Source organism: Rhincodon typus, chromosome 7 (genome assembly GCF_021869965.1).
Source record: "Rhincodon typus isolate 14 chromosome 7, sRhiTyp1.1, whole genome shotgun sequence".
Lineage (NCBI taxonomy): Eukaryota > Metazoa > Chordata > Chondrichthyes > Orectolobiformes > Rhincodontidae > Rhincodon > Rhincodon typus.
This window is the reverse complement of record NC_063338.1, coordinates 96,688,749-96,711,243: the sequence shown is the minus strand read 5'-3', so window position 1 is coordinate 96,711,243 and position 22,495 is coordinate 96,688,749. Positions and strand designations below refer to the sequence as shown.

Genomic DNA, 22,495 nt, shown 5'->3' with positions numbered 1-22,495 from the left:
TTTAAACTAAATGGTGCGGGGAGGAGTGGAAGGAGTAGATTCAATTGCATAGAAAAGTATGGAAAATGTGAAAGTGGGGGAGGGTTCGTCAGAGGTTACTAAAGTTTTTCAAACAAGTAATAGGACAGAGAGTATGGAAAGGGTCACGAATCTAACTTCAGGATTAGTAGGTAAGGGGGCAAACATGAGAAGGGGTCAGTCAACACAGGACTGAGTCTGTTGTACTTGAATGCATGCAGTATATGAAACAAGGTAAATGAGCTTGTAACATAACTTGAAATTGGCAAGAACAATGTCGTGGGTATCACAGAAACGTAGCTGGCAGGCAATCGGAGCTGGGAACTAAATATCCAAGGATATGTGTCCTATTGAAAGGAATGTGCATGGGGTGGGGTCACGTTGTTAGTAAGAATTAAATTAAGTTGATAGGAAGAAGTGGTATAGAGCTGAAAAGCATAGAATCTTTGTGGATAGAGTTGAGGAATCGCTAAGTGAAAAAGACCATGCCAGGAGTTGTGTACAGGCTCCTCGTAGTAGTCAGGATGTGGGAAGGAGAATAAATCAGGAAATAGAAAATGCGTGTAAGCAAGGCACTATTGTAAGAATCAGGGGGATTCAATACACAGGTGCACTCAGAAAATCAGAATGGTAGTGGATTTAATGGAAAGGAATTTGTGTGTGTAAGAGGTGGCGTTTTTGAGCAGCTTGTGGTAGAACTCACTTGGAAACAGGCAATTCTGCATTTGGTGATGGGTAATAAGACAATCTCGATTAGGGAGCTGAGGGTGAAGGAACCCCTCGAGGGAAATGGCATAATATGATAGAATTCACCCTGCAGTATGAGAGGGTGAATCTTAAATCACACATAACAGTTTTACAGTTGAATAAAGATAACTACAAAACATGAGGGAGGAGCTGGCCAGAGTTGATTGGAAGGGGACACTAACAGGAAGATAGGGAAGCAGCAATGTCCGGAGTTTCTGTGGGTAATTCAGGATGCACAGCAGAAATTCATCTCAAGGAAGGAGAAACATACTTAAGAGAAGGATGAGGCGACCTTGGCTGACAAAGGAAGTCTTTGACAGCAGAAAAGCAAAAGAAAAAGCACACAATGTGGGAAGCCAGAGGATTGGAAAAACTTTAAAAACCGTCGGAGAATGTCTAAAATGCAATGTGGGGAAGAAGATGAAATATGAGAGTACCCTAGCTAATAATACGAAAGAAGATTGCAAGAGTTTTTTTAAACATATAAAAGATAAGAGAGAGGCAAGAGTGCACATTGGGTTGCTGGAAAATGAGGCTGGAGAAGCAGCACTGAGGAACAAAGAAATGGCAGAGGAACTGAATAGGTACTTTGCATCAGTCTCCACAGCGGAAGACACTAGAAGCTTCAACAGAATCAGGGGGCAGAGGTGAGTGTAGTGGCCATCACCAAGAAGAAGGTGCTGGGGAAACTGAAAGGTCTGAGTTGGACCTGGACAAGATGGACGACACCCGCAGAGGTCTGAAGGAGCTGAGGGGATTGTAGGGGTGTTGGTAATGATCTGGAGTCAGGGAGGGTCTCAGAGGAGTGGAAAATGATTAATGTAACACCCACTTTAATAAGGGAGGGAGGTAGAAGACAGGAAATTTTGGGTTGGTTAGCCTGACCTTTGTCGTTGGTAAGATTTTGGAGTTCATTAAGAAGGATGAGATTGCACATTACTTGGGAGTACACGGTAAAATAGGGCTAAGTCAGCACAGCTTCGACAAGGCGGGGTCATGCCCAACTAATCTGTTAGAATTCTTTGAGAAGCTAACAAGTTAGACAAAGGAGACTCAGTGGACCTGATCTATTTTGATTTCCAGAAGGCTTTTGATAGGGTGCCCCACAGGAGGCTGCTAAATAAGATAAGAGCCCATGGTGTTATGGGCAAGGCGCTGCCATGGATAGAGGATTGGCTGAGTGGCAGAGGCAAAGAATAAGAATGAAGGGGTCTTTTCAGGATGGCAGCTGGTGACTAGTTGAGTTCTGCAGGCGTTAGTGTTGGGACCACAACTACTCACGTTATACATTAATGATCAGGACAAGTCAACTGAGGGCTTTGTTGTTTAGTTTGCAGATGACGCAAAGAAGCACAAAGACCTGAAGTCCTAGTTCAGGATTCGCATACGGCTGACATGGAGGTTCAATTGGCAATTAGAAGGCAAATGCAACGTTAGCATTCATGTGAAGAGGGCTAGAATACAAGAGCAGAGATGTACTGCTGAGGCTGTATAAGGCTCTGATATGACGGCATTTAGAATATTCAGTGCAGTTTTGGCCCCATATCTAAAGAAGGACATGTTGGCTTTTGAGGGAGTCCAGATAAGATTTACTAGAATGGGGATGAAGGGCTTGTCAGATGAGTATTTGTTGAAGACTTAGGGTTTCTACTTGATGCAGTTTAGAAGGACGAAGGGGGTTCTGATTGAAACTTACAGAATATTGAAAGGCGAGAATAGAGTGGATGTGGAAAAGATGTTTCAGAGTCCAGGACCTGAAGGCACAGTTTCAAAGTGAAGGGACGACCCTTTAGAACCGGGGTGAGGAGGAATTTCTTCAGCCAGAGGGTGGTGAATCTGTGGAACTCAATGCCAAAGAAGGTTGTGGGGGGCCAAGTCATTCAATGTATTTAAGACAGAGATAGATAGGTTCTTGATTATTAAGGGAATCATGGGTTACAGGGAGAAGGCAGGAGAATGGGTTTGAAAAACATATTATCCATGACTGAATGGCAGAGCAGACTCGATGGGCCAATTGATCCAATTCTCCTCCAATACTTTATATCGAAATGAAAAGCTGAAACAATGCAATGTGCCCTCAGTGAAATAAAGAACCTGGATCATGAAGTCATCCACAATGATGCACAAATTCTAAATCTTTCTTTGACTCTGTTATAGGAAGGATATTACTAAACTGGAGAGGGTTCAAGAGAGATTTACCAAAATGTTGCCAGAAATGGAGGGTTTGAATGATGGGGAGAGGCTGGATAGGCTGGAACATTTTTCACTGGCATGTAGGAGTTTGTAGGTTGACTTTATAGAGGTTTATAAAGTCATGAGGGGTATAGATAAAATGAATGGCAAGTGTCTTTTCCCTCAGAGATACTGTGACTATGGGGCATATTTTAAGGTGAGAGGAGAAAGATTTAAAAAAGACATGGGGACACTGAACACTCTGCAACAAATGGTTTTTTTACATAGAAAGTGGAATGAGCTTCCAGAGGAAGTGGTGGGTGTGAGTACATTTACAATGTTTAAAAGACATTTAGATAAGTACATGAGTGAGAAATGTTTGGAGGGATGTGGGCCAGGCAGAGGTCGGTGGGACTAGTTTAGTTTGGGATTATGTTCAGCATGGACTGCTTAGACTGAAGGGTCTGTTTCTGTGCTGCAAGACTCTATGACTCATATTAAATTGTCTTGGTAATTCTCCAGTGAAGGTCTTTGGCGTGCTTTACGTTAAAGATGCTATCTAAATTATTTATGATTGTTCTGACATACTTTCAATGGATCCAAACTGACCCTTGCAACCCATTCAGGCTTGACAACGAATTTGTTGGCAAAATTCAGCAGGTTTAACAGCCCTTGTTGGACAAAAGCTGAGTTAACATTTCAAGTCCAGAGAGAATAATGATTATAGAGTGGAAATACCAGGTAAACAATTCTTAGCAACTGGGCTGATCACAAATCGTTTATGCATTGCATCGAGCAGCTTTGATCTTTCATCACATTTTACACAGAATTGCAAAATTTGTTTTGGCAAACAAGTACAGCTCATTGCCAACGTTTGAAGAGGATTTCCTCATTCAATGCTCTACAACAAATGGTGAAATTTTACTTGCTCAAAACCCAATGACCTAATCAGGTCCATCATTACTGAGGAAAAAGAGAGAAATGCTGATCAAAATCAGTCAAATTCATTTTGCGAAAACAAAGCAAAACACTGCAGATTCTCATCAGTGGACGTCCATCACCCGAAAATGGCAGTACTTGGAGCTGATATCATGTACCAGTTCGAGGATGCTCAGGTGTGCCGTGGAATCCTGTCTGTGTGTACTCCTGCTCAGACGTGAATTTGGGCCTTTATTTTTCAGCAGTAGAGGGAGAGGCGACAGCGAAGACCAGGGGGCTGCCGGGAATATATTTGGGCAGCGGGTCATAATCTCCGGATTACTGCCCAAGCCACGTGCAAGTTGGCTTAGGGATAAGAAAATTAGGGAAGTAAACACGTGGCTAAGGGAGTGGTGTGGGAAAGTGGGGTTCCATTTCATGGGACATTGGCATCAGTTTTGGAACCGGAGGGATCTGTACCGATGGGACGGTCTCCACCGGAACCAATCTGGAACCAGTGTTCTAGTGAAAAGGATAAATAGGGTGGTCACTAGGACTTTAAACTAGTGAGTTAGGGGGGAAGGGAAAGGGAAAACGACAAGGAGTATGATGGTAAATAAAAAGGTAAGCAGCAGGTTAGCATGTGTGCAGGAGGGTTTAAGTTCAAGGCAGACTATGAAAGAAGCAAAAAGGAAGGAAAACTCAGGAGACATTATTAGAGATGTTGGAAATCATGAGGGTAAGAAAGCTAGCATAAAGGCACTTTACCTGAATGCTCATAGCATTCGTAACAAGGTTGATGAGTTAACGGCACAAATCATCGCGAATGAATATGATTTGTTAGCCATTACGGAGACATGGTTACAGGATGGTCACGACTGGGAGTTAAATATCCAAGGGTACCAGACTATTCGGAAGGACAGACAGGAAGGTAAGGGAGGTGGTGTAGCTCTGATATTCAAGGATGACATCAGGGCGGCGCTGAGAGATGATATAGGTTCTATGGAGAATGAGGTTGAATCCATTTGGGTGGAAATTAGAAATTCTAAGAGGAAAAAGTCACAGATAGGCATAGTCTATAGGCCACCAAATAATAACATCACATTGGGGCGGGCAATAAACAAAGAAATAACTAATGCCTGTAAAAATGGTACGGCAATTATCATGGGGGATTTTAACCTACACGTAGATTGGTCGAACCAGCTCGGTCAGGGTAGCCTTGAGGAGGAAATCGTTGAGTGTATCCGTGATAGTTTTCTTGAACAGTACGTGATGGAACCAACGAGGGAGCAAGCTATCCTAGATCTGGTTCTGTGTAATGAGACAGGAATAATTAATGACCTCATAGTTAGGGATCCTCTTGGAAGGAGTGATCACAGTATGGTTGAATTTAGAATACAGATGGAGAGTGTGAAGATAAAATCCAATACCAGGGTCCTGTGCTTGAACAAGGGGAACTACAATAGAATGAGGGAGGACTTGGCTAAAGTAGACTGGAAACAAAGATTTTATGGTGGGACAGTTGACGAGCAGTGGAGGACTTTTAAAGCAATTTTTCAAAGTGCTCAGCAAAAGTATATTCCAATGAAAAGGAAGGACTGTAAGAAAAGGGGTAATCTGCCATGGGTGTCTAAAGAAATAAGGGAGGCTATCAAATTGAAAGAGAAGGCATACAAAGTGGCCAAAAACAGCATGAAACTAGAAGATTGGGAAAACGTTAAAAGTCAACAGAAAGCCACAAAAAGAGCTACAAAGAAAAGTAAGATAGAACATGAGAAAAAACTAGCACAGAATATAAAGACAGACAGCAAAAGTTTCTATAAATATATAAAACGAAAAAGAGTGGCTAAAGTAAACGTTGGCCCCTTAGAGGATGAGAAGGGGAATTTAGTTATGGGATATGATGAAATGGCCGAGGCATTGAACAGGTATTTTGTATCGGTCTTCACAGTGGAGGACACTAATAACATGCCAGTAATTGACAAAGAGACGAAGGTAGGTGAGGACCTGGAAACAATCATTATTACGGAAGAGGTAGTGTTGGGCAAGGTAATGGAGCTAAGGATTGATAAGTCTCCTGCCCCTGATGGAATGCATCCCAGGGTACTAAAAGAGATGGCGGGAGAAATAGCAGGTGCACTGGCAGTAATTTTCCAAAATTCACTGGATTCTGGGGCAGTCCCAGCAGATTGGAAAACAGCAAATGTGACGCCACTGTTTAAAAAAGATGACAAAAGATGTGGAATTATAGTCCAGTTAGCTTAACCTCTGCAGTGGGGAAGATCCTTGAGTCTATTATCAAGGAAGAAATAGCAAGGCATCTTGATAGAAATTGTCCCATTGGGCAGACACAGCATGGGTTCATGAAGGGCAGGTCATGCTTGACAAATCTTTTGGAATTCTATGAAGACATTACGAGGGGGTGGACAATGGGGACCCAGTGGATGTGGTGTACCTAGATTTCCAAAAGGCCTTCGACAAGGTGCCGCACAAGAGGCTACGGCATAAGATAAGGATGCATGGCGTTAAGGGTAAAGTATTAGCATGGATAGAGGATTGGTTGACTAACAGGAAGCAAAGAGTGGGGATAAATGAGTGCTATTCTAGCTGGCAGTCAGTGACTAGTGGTGTGCCTCAGGGATTGGTGTTGGGACCGCAATTATTTACAATTTATATAGATGATTTGGAGTTGGGGACCACGTGTAGGGTGTCAAAGTTTGCAGATGACACTAAGATGAGTGGCAGAGCAAAGGGTGCAGAGGATTGTGAAACTTTGCAGAGGAACATAGATACATTGAGTGAGTGGGCAAAGGTCTGGCAGATGGAATACAATGTAAATAAATGTGAAGTCATACATTTTGGTAGGAGTTATAGTAAAAAGGATTATTACTTGAATGGTAAAAAGTTGCAGCATGCTGCTACGCAGAGGGACCTGGGTGTCCTTGTGCATGAATCACAGAAGGTAGATGTGCAGGTACAACAAGTAATTAGGAAGGCAAATGGAATTTTGTCCTTCATTGTTAAAGGGATTGAGATTAAAAGCAGAGAGGTTATGTTGCAGCTGTACAAGGTGCTGGTGAGGCCACACCTAGAGTACTGCGTGCAGTTTTGGTCTCCTTACTTGAGAAAGGATGTACTGGCACTGGAGGGGGTGCAAAGGAGGTTCACTAGGTTGATTCCGGAGTTGAGGGGGTTGGCTTATGAGGAGAGACTGAGTAGATTGGGATTATATTCATTGGAATTCAGAAGATTGAGGGGGGATCTTATAGAAACATATAAAATTATGAAGGGAATAGATAAGATAGAAGTAGAGAGGGAAGTAGAGAGGATGTTTCCACTGGCAGGTGAAGCTAGGACAAGAGGGCATAGCCTCAAGATTAGAGGGAGCAGATTTAGGACTGAATTGAGAAGGAACTTCTTCACCCAGAGGGTTGTTAATCTCTGGAATTCCTTGCCCAGTGGAGTAGTTGACGCAATTCAGATGACGTTTTTAAAGATAAGGTAGATTTTTTTTTGAACAATAAAGGAATTAAGGGATACAGTGAGAACGCGGGTAAATGGATCTGAGTCCACGAAAAGATCAGCCATGATTTTATTGAATGGCGGAGCAGGCTCGAAGAGCCGGACGGCCTACTCCTGCTCCTATTTCTTATGTTCTTATGTTCACATTGGCCCCATAGTCCTGAACCTCAGTCAGGACCATGCACCCCACAACCTGAGCTGCCTCTTGATTATGAGTAGTGTGTCTTTCCTTCTCACAAAGAGTTGCTATTTGTATAGGCATACCATCCTCCTATGTCCATTGCCCAGACATGTCTTGGGCATGCTTATTTGCCATCAGTTGGCAGGGATCCCCAGTGGAGGGCTCACTCCACAGGAGTCCTCCTGTTTTCCATCAGTGACGCGGTGTGGAGGGTGTTGCACCTTATAACTGCAGATTACAGCGGTTCACGGGCTCCCAGACAAGCTGTGTATTTTGCAGTGCCATAAAGTCCATGGGCCATTTTTATGTTGGTCGTGGGCATTTGCACTTCCTTTTCAGTTATTTGAAAAATCTTTTGTTGCATTCCTGGTTGCACTTCAGCCCCACGCTCCTGACTTTTGGGCACTTGGTGCGGAGGGGAGCGGGCAGATCGGAGGAACTCCTCATAGATCTACTCCTGGGCCTGGCCTGGCTGGATATAAACAGGTCCAGACAGCAGACCATAGGAGGGGGTCATCTCTGCTGCCTATCTGACCTTCTTCCATGGTTACTTTCATGACTGGACATCCTTGGAGAAGGAGCACATGGTGTCCACCATAGCTTTTAGAGAGAGGTGGACACTGTGGGGTATATAGTGCTTTATTTCCCCTCCAAGTCCATTTTGGTTTAGTCCTTTCCTGCTTTCCCTACCCCCTCCTTCCCTTTGATGGTTTGCATTGCCTATAACTGGCATTGAATGTAAATATTCAATTTCTATCCCTCTGCCGACACTGAAATGTTGATAAGTGTGAGGTCATCCATTTTGGTAGGAATAACAGCAAAATGGACTATGTTTTAAAGGGTAAAAAAATTGCAGCACGCTGCTGTGCAGAGAGACTTGGGTGTCCTTGTGCATGAATCGCTAAAAGTAGGATTGCAGGTGCAGTAGGTAATTAAAAAGGAAAATGGAATTTTGTCTGCCATTGCTAGAGGGATGGAGTTTAAAAACAGGGAGGCTATGCTACAGCTGTATAGGATCCTGGTGAGGCCACACCTGGAGTACTGTGTGCTGTTTCGGTCTCCTAACTTGAGAAGGGATATACTAGCACGGAGGGGTTGCAGAGAAGATTTACTGGGCTGATTCCAGAGTTGAGAGGGTTGGATTATGAGGACAGACTGTGTAGACTGGGATTATACTCTTTGAAATTCAGAAGAATGAGGGGAGATCTTATAGAAACATATAAGATTATGAAGGGAATAGATAAAGTGGAGGCAGGGAGGTTGTTTCCGCTAGCAGGTGAAACTAGGACTAGAGGGCATCGCCTCAAAATAAAGGGAAACAGATGTAGGACTGAGGTCAGGAGGAACTTCTTCACCCAAAGGGTTGTGAATCTGTGGAATTCCCTGCCCAGGGAAGCAGTTGAAGCTACCTCGGAATGTTTTTAAGGCAAGGCTAGATAAATTTTTGAACAGTAAAGGAATTAAGGATTATGGTGTGCGGGTGGGTAAGTGGAGCTGAGTCTCAAAAAGATCAGCCATGATCTTATTAAATGGTGGGGCAGGCTCGAGGGGCCAGATGGCCTACTCCTGCTCCTAGTTCTTATGTTCTTATGTTCTCATGTTCTTAATTGTCTACATGGAAGTTTTGCTGGTGGTCGTTAGTAGTTTAAAGAGAAACAAAAGGGCCCTCTTGTGGCACAGTGGTAGTGTCCCTACCCTTGGAACAAGAGGCTCAGGTCCATAAGTGTATAATAACAACTTTGAGCAGGTTGATTAGAAAAGTAGGTATGAAAGGAAAATACAAAAATTAAGTTACACTGGATTTGGTGCTGGGAAGGCACTCAGTTGTGTGTGATAATACTTCTGGGTAGAAAAAAAAATACTGCAGATTCTGGAGATCTGAAGTAAAAACAGGAAGTGCTGGAGACCTGTTTTAATAACAAAGTCAGAGTTAGTCTGGCGTGCAGCAAGTTCAGAGGGAGATAGGTCAGGGTGGATGATGAGTGGAGAGATTCAGGCAGCCAATAATATCAAAGTCAGGGTTAGGACGTGAGAAGTCCTGAAGAGGACTCATACCCAACTCAAAACGTTAACCCTGTTTCTGTCTTTACAGATGCTGCCAGACCTGCTGAGTTTCTCCAGCAACTTTCTGTTTTTATATTAAACCGTTGTGATTGGTGAGAACAAGATTTATTAAACAGAGTTTAACCAAAGCTTGGTCTAAATCAGGTTATATTAGGATGAAACTTCCATTTTCTTAATCAAATGTCATCCAATTCACACAACACAATCCTGTGATCAAGCACCCTCTATTTAGGTGATAAGTAGTCCACATCTGAAGTCCTGGTCTATTTTTGATAGGACTTCAGCCTTTCAAACATACTGTGACAGTTTAGCCAATTACTGTTGCTTCATTAAGACCAGCAACCTTTCTAATCATTAGGTCATAATCTATTCGTTTAATCTTTTTCTCAACAAAGCAAGCTTCATGTGTTTAATGTTTTAACGAAGATCTGTAACTCAGGTTGCAGTTGGAATTGTTGGTTGATGCACCGAGCTGACTGGTTTTCATGCAAAGGGGAGTTGATTGTTGTTCCATTAATTTGTTCATATACCTGGCCATTGAAAGTGAAGTGTGTCATAAGGCATAGGTCTAGTAATTTCAGCATCTAGTCCTTGTTGATGGTTTCGTTGGAGGTTTGTGTTTTTGGATTGCCCAGTAATGCGACCAGTTTCTACTTTGCTAGTGTCATGTCAATAGAGGTGAATAATGCTGTAGCGTCAAAGGACACCATCATTTCCTCCTTGTCAATTTTTATGTTCCTGAAGTTGTCCAGGAATTCCTGTGCTGAGTGTATGGAGTGGGTCGATCCATTGGTGAGGTGTTTTAGTCTCTGTTGTAGCTCCTTGGCTCGCCTGTGTGTCAGTGTGTCCTGCAGGGTAACTATGGGTCTGAAGGGGATGTCAGGTCTGTGTACTTTGGGTAGTCTGCAGAATCAGGCGGTGTTTGATTCATCGGATTTCATGCATGGAAACCAGTCAGCTCAGCAAACCAACCAACAACTCCAAGCTTCATGTGTTTCTTCATTTAGGCTAACGCAGAAAATTTTAGGTTACTACCTGTGTCAGAGAGAAGGCAGATGAGTGGCCACAGGGCTTTGCGAAGCTAACATGATTCCAATGGTGAATGGAGCTCTAAACTGCACACATAGCTCTGCTTGCACTGCTACATCAATGGGGAGCAGTACAGAAACTACAAAGTCCTCCACTTGATGAATGCGAAGTTAGTGTGCAACAATAATTAAACTATAATGTTGATGACTGCCTGCTATGATGCAGCTGCCATGATGTTGTCTCTGTGAGATATTCTGTGATTCTTGCTATTTTCAGGCCATCATGAAGGACCAGACATGCACTGCTTGGAGACGAGGCCTTCCCTACCATGACCGACAATGCCTGTCTATCACCCAAACACACAAGTACAACTGCTTACAATGAGAGCCACACAGATATAATGGAGCAAATAATCAGCATCCTTAAGTGATGGTTCTATGAGCTGAACCAGTGACAACGAGACTCTTGACAGAATTTCAGTGGAAGGTCATGATGGTCTGCCCTGCTGCCCATAACCTCAGTGTTAGGAGGACTCAGCAATTACCACCAGCCAGATGGATACCATCTCGGGAGGATGATGAGGAAGGGGGGAGGCAAGGAGGAAGACGCCAGGAAACTACGCCCCCACTCTTTGTTCCAGCTGGCTGTCTGTGAGTATCTTTATGTAAAGATAGAAGACCCATTTCTCTTTATATAAGAAAAAAACACCTGCTTTCTGTTTTAAAAGATTTTAAAAAGTTAGAAAGCTTATTACAGAAATATCATGGCTCTCCTGAATGAACTATAATTTTTAAAATGTGAAAAAGCCAAGGCTTGCCTAAGAACAGAAATTGTCTCTCCAATGGCACGAAAATAGATGGAAGCATGCTTGGCATCATCATTCCATGTTTGGTGCAGATTCCATCCAGTGGCAGAAATCCAGTACTATATGCCTGTGTTTCTTAAGGGAGCAGTATCTAAAATGATGAAAGCCCAGTGAAGGTGCAGCAATAACAAAAATAAAGTAAAACAGAAGGAAAAATTTCAAATCTAAAGTTGATCTTACTTTTTGTACACCTTTGCTGCCATAACTTTGTTTTCCTCACTCTGTTCAATCACCCAATGGTCTTTGTGCCTTTGTATATTATGATTTGCTGTGCTGCAAGCAAAACAAATCTTTTCGCTGCACCTGGGTACATGTGACAATAATAAATCAAATCAAATCAAAGAAAAGGGGAAAATTAATGTATAGAGAAAGCAAAATAAGTAAAAGAAAGAAAAGAACAAACAAAACTTGCTCTCTACTTCTAAAATAAAATCAAATACTTTCAACAAGAATTGGAAGGCCAACATTAAACTGGACAGCCAATGACTCTTCCGCTGAACAAATAGTGTATGCAGCTCTATTTTAAAAAAACAAGTAACAAATGATCCTGAGAAGAGATCTCTGAAAATCTTGCTCGTCATCTACACAGGGGTGCATCAAAAAATTAATACAGCTGATCTTTGCGGGCAATCAGAAACTTACAGAAAAGATTTGGAAAGTACTACAAGACTATTTATCACATGGGATTCAGAGTGAGCTTGCCTATTGGAGAATGGTGTTGGAGGGTTTTTTTTAAAGACTAGAGGCCTGTTACCAGTAGTGTTCAACAAGGATTGGTCCTTGGTCTGCTTTTGATTGTAATTTATATAAATGATCTAAATAAGAATATAGAAGGCATGATTATTAAATTTGAGGATGATGCCAAAATGGGTGGTATAGTGGACAGTGAGGAAGGTTATCTAAGATTACAAAGAGATCTTGATAATTGGGTGAATGGGCTGAGGAGTAGCAAATGGAGTTTAATTTGGATAAATGTGTGCAATTGCATTTTGGTAAAACAAACTATGGCAGGACTTATATAATCAAATGCCTTGGGCAGTGTTGTAGAGGAGAGAGACATAGAGGTTCAGGGATGTAATTCTTTAAAGTTTGTGTCACATGTAGGCAGGCTGGTTAAGAAGGCATTTAGCCCCCTTTCCTTCATTGTTCAGACCTTTCAGTGTACAAGTTGGGAAGTCATGTTAATGTTGAACAGGACATTGGTGAGGCATCTTCTGAGCATTGTGTCTAGTTCTGGTAGTCCTGTTATAGGAAGGGTATCACCAAGCTGGAAGGGGTCCAGAAGAGATTTACCAGGGTGTTGCCAGGAATGGAAGGTTTGAGTTACAGGGAGAAGCTGGAAAGACTGGGACTATTGTCACCAGTGCATGGAAGGTTGCAGGGTGACCTCATAGAGGTTTATAAAATCATGAGGGGTATAGATAAGGTGAATGGAAGGTGTGGGTACAGTTACAACAGTTAAAAAACATTTAGGTAAGCACATGAATAAGAAAGGTTCAGAGAGAAATGGGCCAAGCACAGGCAGGTGGGACTAGTTTAGTTTGGGATTATGGTCGTCATGGACTGGTTAGACCGAAGGGTCTGTTTCCATGCTGTATAACTGTATGACTACAACTCTATGACAAACTTAAGGTAAGAATTTACTTCAGGATAAATAGATTCTAACAAATATCCACAAACCTATCGACCGGTTTTTCAGAAGATACTTCAGCAAAGGGCATCAGTGTGGTTTCTCCGAAGAAAACCTCTTTCAGATATTCACTAAATTGGCAATCACATCTACGCCAGTTAAAACCTTCAGGAAGGATCCTCTGGTCAAGGAAATGGGCCATACCATTGAGACATTATTTGAAGATGAATGGAAGCAAAAAGCCATAAAAGCAATTACAGGTTTTAGAAGCGGACCTCAGAACAAAACACAGGTGATCAAAAAGACTGTATGATACCACAACACCAGCAGTAGGGGAGTATTAAGAAGGTGCACAAAGACAAAGATAAAATGTTAGCACTGCTGCCTCAGTGCCATGGACCTGGATTCAATTCCACCCTCGGGAGACTGTCTGTGTGGAGTTTGCACATTCTCCCCGTGTCTGCGTGGGTTTCCTCCAGGTGCTCCGGTTTCTTCCCACAGTCCAAAGATGTGCAGGTGAAGTGGATTGACCATGCTAAATTGCTCATAGTGTCCATGGGTATGTAAGTTAGGTGGATTAGAAATGGGAAATACAGAGTTACAGGGAAAGGGTAAGGGGATGGCTCTGAGTGGGATGCTCTTCAGAAGGGCAGTGTGGACTTGTTGGGCCAAATGGCCTGTTTCTACACTGTAGGGATTCTATGAAACTCATTGATGCAGTGCATAGTCAACAGAAGAAAATGCAAATTTCAGAAGATGATGATTATGCTGTTCATCTGCTAGTTCCCTTCAATACACTCTGGTGGAGATTTTCTCAAGAACCTCCAGTAAGTTAGTCAGACATGAATTCCCTTTCATGAATCCATGTCTGGTTTTGGAAAGATGCCATATCATCAACCTCACACGCTACGTCCACAGTACAAGGCAATTACAAACAATTACAACCATTAATATCATAGATCCTGAAAAGGCAAATCAACCAAACTTAAAAGCTAAAATCAACACACACGCTACTGTCCATTTTTTATCATTGTGCACCCTGAAACAGAAATACCTAAGAAAGTACTGTCCATGTTGGAAAAGTATTGAAATCAATTATTAAGGAAATTATAGCAGAACATTTGGAAAATCATAATCTAATCAAGCAGAGTCAGCATGGTTTCATGAAAGGGAGATTGTGTCAGACTAATTTACTTGGGTTTCTTGAGGAAGTCTCAGTCAGAGTGGATAGAAGGGATCCAGTAGATGTGTTGTATATGGGCTTCCAGAATGTGTTCGACAAAATACTTTACAAAAGGTTAAGTCATAAGAGCCCACGGTGTTGGAGATAGTACGTTGACATGGTTAGAGAATTGGCTATGGGCAGGAAAAAGGCCAGTGGTTTCTGTTGCAGGTTGGTGACATGTGAACAGTGGGGTTCCATAGAGATCAATGCTAGGACTGAAATTGTTTACAATATATAAGACCATAAGACCATAAGACATAGGAGCAGAAATTAGGCCATTCAGCCCATCGAGTCTGCTCCGCCATTCAGTCATGGCTGATAACTTTCTCAACTCTATTGTCCCACTTTCACCCCAAAACCTTAAATCCCTGTGACAATCAATCAATCAATATATTGATGACTTGGAGGAAAGAAGTAAATGTATTACAGACAAACATGCAGATGACTCAAAAATAGGCAGAAAGGAAGGTTGCGAGAAAAATATAAACAGCTTATGGAGAAATACTGATAGGTTAAGTAAGTGGCAAACAGTTGGTAAATGGAGTATAATGTGGGAAAATGTGAAGTTGCTCATTTTGGAAGGGAGAACAAACGAATGGTATTATGTAAATGGAGAAAAACTGCAGAAAGCTGAAACACAGAGGGACTCGGAGGGTACTTGAGCATGAAACACAGAAAGCTAGTACACAGGGAGCAGCGGGTAATCAGGAAGGCTAATGGAATGTTGGCCCTTATTTCAAGGGAGTTGCAGTATGAGAAGAAGGAAGTCCTATGGCACCGTACATGGTACTGTTAAGACCTCATCTGGAGCACATGTAAGCAGTTTTGGTCCCCTTATTTCAGGAAAGATATAATTTCATTGGAGGCTGTTCTGAAAAGGCTCACTAGGATGATCCCTGGTAAGGAGGGATTGTCTTATGAGCAAAACGTGATCTGATTGGGACTCTAGTCACTGGAGTTTAGGAGAATGAGAGGTGATCTCATTGAAACATATCAGATCTTAAGGAACTTGACAGGGTAAATGCTGAGAGGATGTTTCCCTTCATGGAAGTGTCTAGGACCAGAGGGCACAGTCTCAGAATAAAGGTGCATCAATTTAAGACTGAGATGAGGAGGAATTGTTCTCTCAGAGGATTGAGAGTCTTTGAGCTTCTTGAGTGTGGTTGGGGCTGCACTCATCCAGACTAGTGGGAAATATTTCAACACACTCCTGACTTGTGCCTTGTGGATGGTGGACTGGCTTTGGGCAGTCAGGAGGTGAGCTGATCACTGCAATGTTCCCAGCCTCTGATTTGCTCTTGTAGCCACTGTATTTATATGGCGAGTCCAGTTAGTTTCTGGTCAATGGTAACATTCAGGATTTTAATAATGGGGGAACAGTGATGTTAATGTAATTGAATGTCGAAGGGAGGTGGTTATATCGCCTCTTATTGGAGATAGTCATTACCTGGCACTTGTATGGTACGAATGTAACTTGCCACTTTCCACTCAATGCTGGATATCATTCAGATCTTGTTGCATTTGAACATGGACTGCTTCAGTATCTGAGGAGTCACGAATGGTGCTGAACATTGTGCAATCATCGGCGAACATCCCCACTTCTGACCTTATGATGGAGGGAAGGTCATTGATGAAGCAGCTGAAGATGGTTGGGCCTAGGACACTACCCTGAGGAACTCCTGCAAAGATGTCCTGGAGCTGAGATGATTGACCTCCAACAGTAACAACCATCTTCCTATGTGTCAGGTTTTACTCTGAACAGGCGTCCCAATAGAAACCAGATAATTTGATCCTAAATTTGCCAGATTCAGGTTCTTTTTGAAACTATATATCAAGCATGGCTACTAGTCTATCCATTTACTGGAGAATTCCAGGGGTTCATTACACTTAGTTTGTCAAGTTGACTGTATTGTCTCTGATAGTTATCATTTGGGCTATCAGTAAGCCAAGATGTATTGAGCAGCCCACGGGCAGGGTGACTGAGAGTGCACCTGACTGTTTGCAAACTTGGTGATTTCATGGTTATCGGTCAGAGAATGACCACAATCTTTACCAGCTAATGGCACTAGCACAATGACACAAAGGGCCAGGTCAACATCAGCCTCAAAATCCTTAATAAATCTATCCCAAGTTAAGATGGATAAGATCGAGGACAATAAACAAACTCTGACCCCGCAGAATAAAGATGATCTACAACATTTCCTCAAAATGTTTAACCTCCTGTCATCATATATTCCCAACTTCAAGAAAAAGTAATCTTCCTGGGAGATTTGCTCAAGAGGACGTCACTTTATGTGACAAAATGACCACCTTCAATTCTCCCATGTAGGTTCTATCAGTAAAATCTGGCTGTCTGCAATCTTACAACCCCCGAAAGAATGATTCTGGACTCAGATGAATTACAAATAAACAAGGCTTCTGTCTTTTGCAAGATGAAAATCTTCTGGCTTTTGGTTCAAAATTCTGGCCATTTGTGTAAAGCAATAGGCAATATGGAGCCTAAGACATTTGCTCTGGTATTTGGCATCATTCAATTATCCACCTACATATTCAGCAATAAATTCATTATTGAAACAGATCGTAAGACATTAGAAATGATCTACTAGAAACCATTAATGCGTGCCTTCCTACATTTACAGTGTTTACTTGTTGATGCACAAAGATATGACTTTGATGATAGAAACCAGACAGGTAACATGATGATTACGACTGAGGCCATGAGCAGATTGTCCAACACATTTGATTGTCCAACAAGACATTTGATTTGAGTTGATTTGATTTATTATTGTCACATACCTAAGTACAATGAAAAGTTTTGTTTTGCATGCAGTACAGACAGATCATGACATACAGATCGTAGGGTGATTGAACAGAGTGAGGCATACAAAGGTACGGCTGTAATCCAAAATCAACATTGGATTTGAAATTTTTGAGATCCATACAGCAGTCTAATATTAGCGGGGAAAAAGCTGTTCTTGAACCTGTTGGCACATGTGTTTGAGCTTTTGTATCTTCTGCCTGACAGAAGAGGTTGGAAGAGATTATAACTGGGGTGGGAGGGGTCTTTGATAATGTTGGCTGCTTTTCTGCAGCATCAAGAAGTATATGTGGAGTCAATGCATGGGAGGTTGGCTTCTGTAATGGTCTGGGCTGTTTTCACAACTTTCTATAGTTTCTTCCGGTCCTGGGCAGAGCAATTGGTGTATCATTCCGTGATGCATCCTGATAGAAAGCTTTCTGTGGTGCATCTATAAAGGTTGGTGAGGGACCTTATGGACATGCTGAATTTCCTTAGCCTCCTGAGGAAGAAGAGGCGTTGCTGTGCCTTCTTGATCATCGCATCAACCTGGCAGGTCCAGGACAGATTGTTGGTTATTGTCACTCCTAGGAACTTTGATGTTCTCAATCACCTCCAACCCAGCTTCATTGAGGTAGACACGGATGTGTCCTCCTCCTTGCTTCCTGAAGTCGGTGATCAGCTCTTCAGTTTTGCTGACATTGAGGGAGAGATTGTTATATCTGCTCTACATCAAGCATTCTATGTCCTTCCTGTATTCTGTCTTGTCATTGTTTGATATCCAGCCTGCAGTGATGGTGTCATCAGCGAACTTGTAGATGGAGTTTGGTGAAATTTAGCCACACAGTTACAAGTGTACAGGGCGTACAGGAGGGGGCTGTGTACACATCCTTGTGGAGTGCCAGTTTTGAGGATTATCGTGGAGGAGGTGCTGTTGTCGGTCCTCACTGATTGCAGTCTATCGGTCAGGAAGTTCAGGATCCAGTTACAGAGAGTGGAGCCAAGATCTAGGTCTTGGAATTTGGAGATTAGTTTGGTTGGGATTATAGTGTTGAAGGCGGAGCTGTAGACGATAAATAGAAGCCTAATGTAGGTATCCTTATTATCCAGATGTTCCAGCGATGAGTGTAGGGCCAGGGAAATGGGCGTCTGCCATGGACCTATTGCGCTGGTCATCAAATTGCAGAGGATCAAGGCAGGCTGGGAGGCTGGAGTTGATGTGAGCCATGATGAACATCTCAAAGCATTTCATTGTTATATGGGTCGGAGCCACTGGCCAATAATTGTTCAAGCACATTGCATGTCTTTTCTTTGGTACTGGGGTGATGGTAGTCTTCTCGAAGCAAGTGCGGAGATTGTAACAAAGAGAGGTTAAAGGTGTCCTGCAGCTGGTCCACACAGGATCTGAGCGTATGGCCAGGGACTCAGTCTGGGCCAGTCGCTTTCCTTGGGTTCAGTCTCAAGAAGGCCGATCTGATATCTGCAGCGGTAACTGAGGGAACAACTGTGTCCAGAGCTGTCAGAGCAAGTGACATCATTTAACTGGCATTCTGCTCGAACCAAGTATAAAAATCATTGAGCGCATCAGGAAGGGATGTGTTTTTATCCCCTGTTCTGTTCTGCTTCATTTTGTAGCCTGTTATTTCATGTAGGCCTTGCCACAGACACCGGGCGTATGTGTGTGGTTAGTTTGTGTCTCTAGCTTAGTCCGATATTGCCTCTTGGCATCTCCAATGGCCTTACAGAGCTCGTATCTGGATTTCCTGTAATCATCTGGGTTGTCTGACTCGTCACACGCCTGGTCTTCAGTAGGCAATGGTTTTCCCAGTTCATTCATGGATGCCAGTTGGGGAACACCCAGATTGACTTCTTTGGCATACTGTGCTCTATGCACTTGCTAATGACGTTCATGATGGTGGTGGCATACTCATCTAGGTTCGCCACTGAATTCTTGAATATGGACCCGTATTCCAAGCAGTCCCATAGAAACTCTTCCACTGCCTCAGACCAGCACTGTCCTACCTTCTGTATCGGGTCCTCACGTTTCAACTTCGGCTTGTAAATCGGCTTGTGATCTGGTTTTCCAAAGTGTGCACAGGGTATGGAGTGGTAGGCATCTTTGATGGTTGTGTAGCAATGGTCAAGGATGTTTGGCCCCCTGGTGGCACAGGAGACTTGTTGATGGTGTTTTGGTTGCACCCTCTTGAGGATGGCCTTGTTGAAGTCACTGAATAAAGCCTCAGGGTATTCTGCCTCAAGTGCACTTTTAGCAGTGTAAATTTCATCTAGAGCATTCCTCTTGAACTACACATTGACGCTCTAGACTTAAAGATTGAAGAAATTTTCAATTGTTCCAGATCCAGTAGGAACAGTTGCAATCACGTTGAAGATGAGCAACTACAAAAGTTCGAAAGGTCATTGTGCAGACATGGTCCGAGATTATGAAAGAAATTCCTGTGAATGTTCTATCATTTTGGCCGTAGAGACAAACTGGTTCTATCACAAAATGATTTTCAAAGGCAAGCCAGTCCTAACACCAAAAATATTACAATGTCATCACTGTGTTACATCAGGGACATGCAATGTTATACACTCAAGACAGTTAGCAGGTCAGTCTATATACTGGCCAGGGTTCAATTAGGGCATTCAACAACTCACAAATGTATGTCAGACCTGCCAAACATATCAACACTTCCATGATGTTCCATCCACTCCTTAGATGAAAATAGCAGCTAATTTATTCATAGTCTATGGAGATTACAAACTTGTGACAGATTACTTCTCCAAATTTCTCTTTGTTCAACAAGTGCAACCATCCTAATAACGTATCACTGTTTTAGCCCCAGAACCAATAAGGAAACAGAAAGGGAAATTCCAAAAGCAGTTACTTATCTAGGAGATACATTGGCCTGCAGGCAAGACTGAGACAGCGCAGATTCATGTCCGCCCCAGCCCCCCAGCATACTCCTGGCAAACATCTAAGCTATTGAAAACAAGCTGGATGAACTTAAAGCTAGTCTCACCTCCCAAAGGGAATGGAGAGACTGCTGTGTTCTCTGTTTTACAGAGACATGGCCCACTCCTGCTTCACCTGACTGTGCTTTACAACCTGAGGACTTCTCAATCCACCGGATGGGCCACTCAGTGTACTCAGGGAAGGCAAAGGGTGGTGAGGTCTGCCTCCTGATCCACACCTCTTGGTGCTCGAACATAACAACCCTGACAACTTACTGCTCCCAGGACCTGGAATATCAAATGGTGAAGTGCTGTCCCTACTACATGTAGCGGGGGTTTACTTTTCCTATCCTAAGACCAGTTCACGTCCCACCCAATGTGGAAATGAAGGGTACACTTGATGACATGTACACCGCTACATATCGCCTTGAGACGGAATACTTCATCATAACTGGTGACTTCAACCAGACCAACCTCAAGAGTGTGCTACCAAAATACCACCAAATGACTTCTGGCCTAACGGAGGGCATAAACACCCTGGACCATTGTTACACAATCATCAAAGATGCCTACCACTCCATCCCCTGCTGGCATTTTGCTAATTCAGACCATTGGGCTGTTCTCCTTCTCCCAGCTTAGAAGCAGGAACTGGAGTGTGAGGATCCAGTACAGAATGTTGTTCATTGCTGGTCTGAGATAGCAGTTAAGCTCCTACACATACCCACAGTCACCATTGCAGACATCAGATTGGCCTTCTTGAGGGTGAACCCATGGAAGGTCACTAACCCAGAAAGAGTCCTTGGCCATGAACTCAGATTCTGAACTGACCAGCTGGTGCGCATATTCGCAAACATCATTAACCTCTCTGTACTATGATGTGAGATTCCCAACTGATTCAAAAAGAATACTATAATCCCGGTTCCAAAGAAAAATCAGGCAGCGTGCCTCAATACTGGAGAATACTGAGATACAGTCTATTAGACTAGACGGGATTGAGGTTCATAAGGAGGAGGTGTTAGCAATTCTGGAAAATGTGAAAATAGATAAGTCCCCTGGGCCGGATGGGATTTATCCTAGGATTCTCTGGGAAGCTGGAGAGGAGATTGCAGAGCCTTTGACTTTGATCTTTATGTCGTCATTGTCTTCAGGAATAGTGCCAGAAGACTGGAGGATAGCAAATGTTGTCCCCTTGTTCAAGAAGGGGAGTAGAGACAACCCTGGTAATTATAGACCAGTGAGCCTTACTTCGGTTGTGGGTAAAGTGTTGGAAAGGATTATAAGAGATAGGATTTATAATCATCTAGAAAGGAATAATTTGATTAGGGATAGTCAACACGGTTTTGTGAAGAGTAGGTCATGCCTCACAAACCTTATTGAGTTCTTTGAGAAGGTGACCAAACAGGTGGATGAGGGTAAAGCGGTTGATGTGGTGTATATGGATTTCAGTAAAGCGTTTGATAAGGTTCCCCATGGTAGGCTATTGCAGAAAATACGGAGGCATGGGATTGAGGGTGATTTAGGGGTTTGGATCAGAAATTGGCTAGCTGTAAGAAGACAGAGGGTGGTGGTTGATGGGAAATGTTCATCCTGGAGTTCAGTTACTAGTGGTGTACTTCAAGGATCTGTTTTGGGGCCACTGCTGTTTGTCATTTTTATAAATGACCTGGATGAGGGCGTAGAAGGATGGGTTAGTAAATTTGGGGATGACACTAAAGTTGGTGGAGTTGTGGATAGTGCGGAAGGATGTTGCAGGTTACAGAGGGACATAGATAAGCTGCAGAGCTGGGCTGAGAGGTGGCAAATGGAGTTTAATGCGGAAAAGTGTGAGGTGATTCACTTTGGAAGGAGTAACAGGAGTACAGAGTACTGGGCTAATGGTAAGATTCTTGGTAGTGTGGATGAGCAGAGAGATCTCGGTGTTCATGTGCATCGATCCCTAAAAGTTGCCACCCAGGTTGGTAGGGTTGTTAAGAAGGCGTACGGTGTGTTAGGTTTTATTGGTAGAGGGATTGAGTTTCGGAGCCATGAGGTCATGTTGCAGCTGTACAAAACTGTGATGCGGCCGCACTTGGAGTATTGCGTACAGTTCTGGTCACCGCATTATAGGAAGGATGTGGAAGCATTGGAAAGGGTGCAGAGGAGATTTACCAGGTTGTTGCCTGGTATAGTGGGTGGGTCTTATGAGGAAAGGCTGAGGGACTTGAGGCTGTTTTCGTTAGAGAGAAGAAGGTTAAGAGGTGACTTCATAGAGACATACAAGATGATCAGAGGATTAGATAGGGTGGACAGCAAGAGCCTTTTTCCTCAGATGGTGATGGCTTGCATGAGGGGACATAGCTTTAAATTGAGGGGTGATAGATATAGGACAGATG

General features: G+C 43.0%; 1 long non-coding RNA gene across 18 annotated transcripts in view; it reads left to right on the top strand.

Moving 5' to 3' along the window:
- The window catches only part of LOC125483442, a 102,656-nt gene that overhangs the window by 19,816 nt on the left and 60,345 nt on the right, over positions 1-22,495 (top strand). For 15 of the 18 annotated variants that reach the window (XR_007262384.1, XR_007262383.1, XR_007262387.1 and 12 more), the window contains one exon: positions 10,928-11,301. The exons of the other annotated variants lie outside the window; for them this stretch is intronic. This is a non-coding gene — a long non-coding RNA (uncharacterized LOC125483442). The remainder of the gene's footprint in view (positions 1-10,927; positions 11,302-22,495) is intronic. 18 annotated transcript variants of the gene reach the window in all.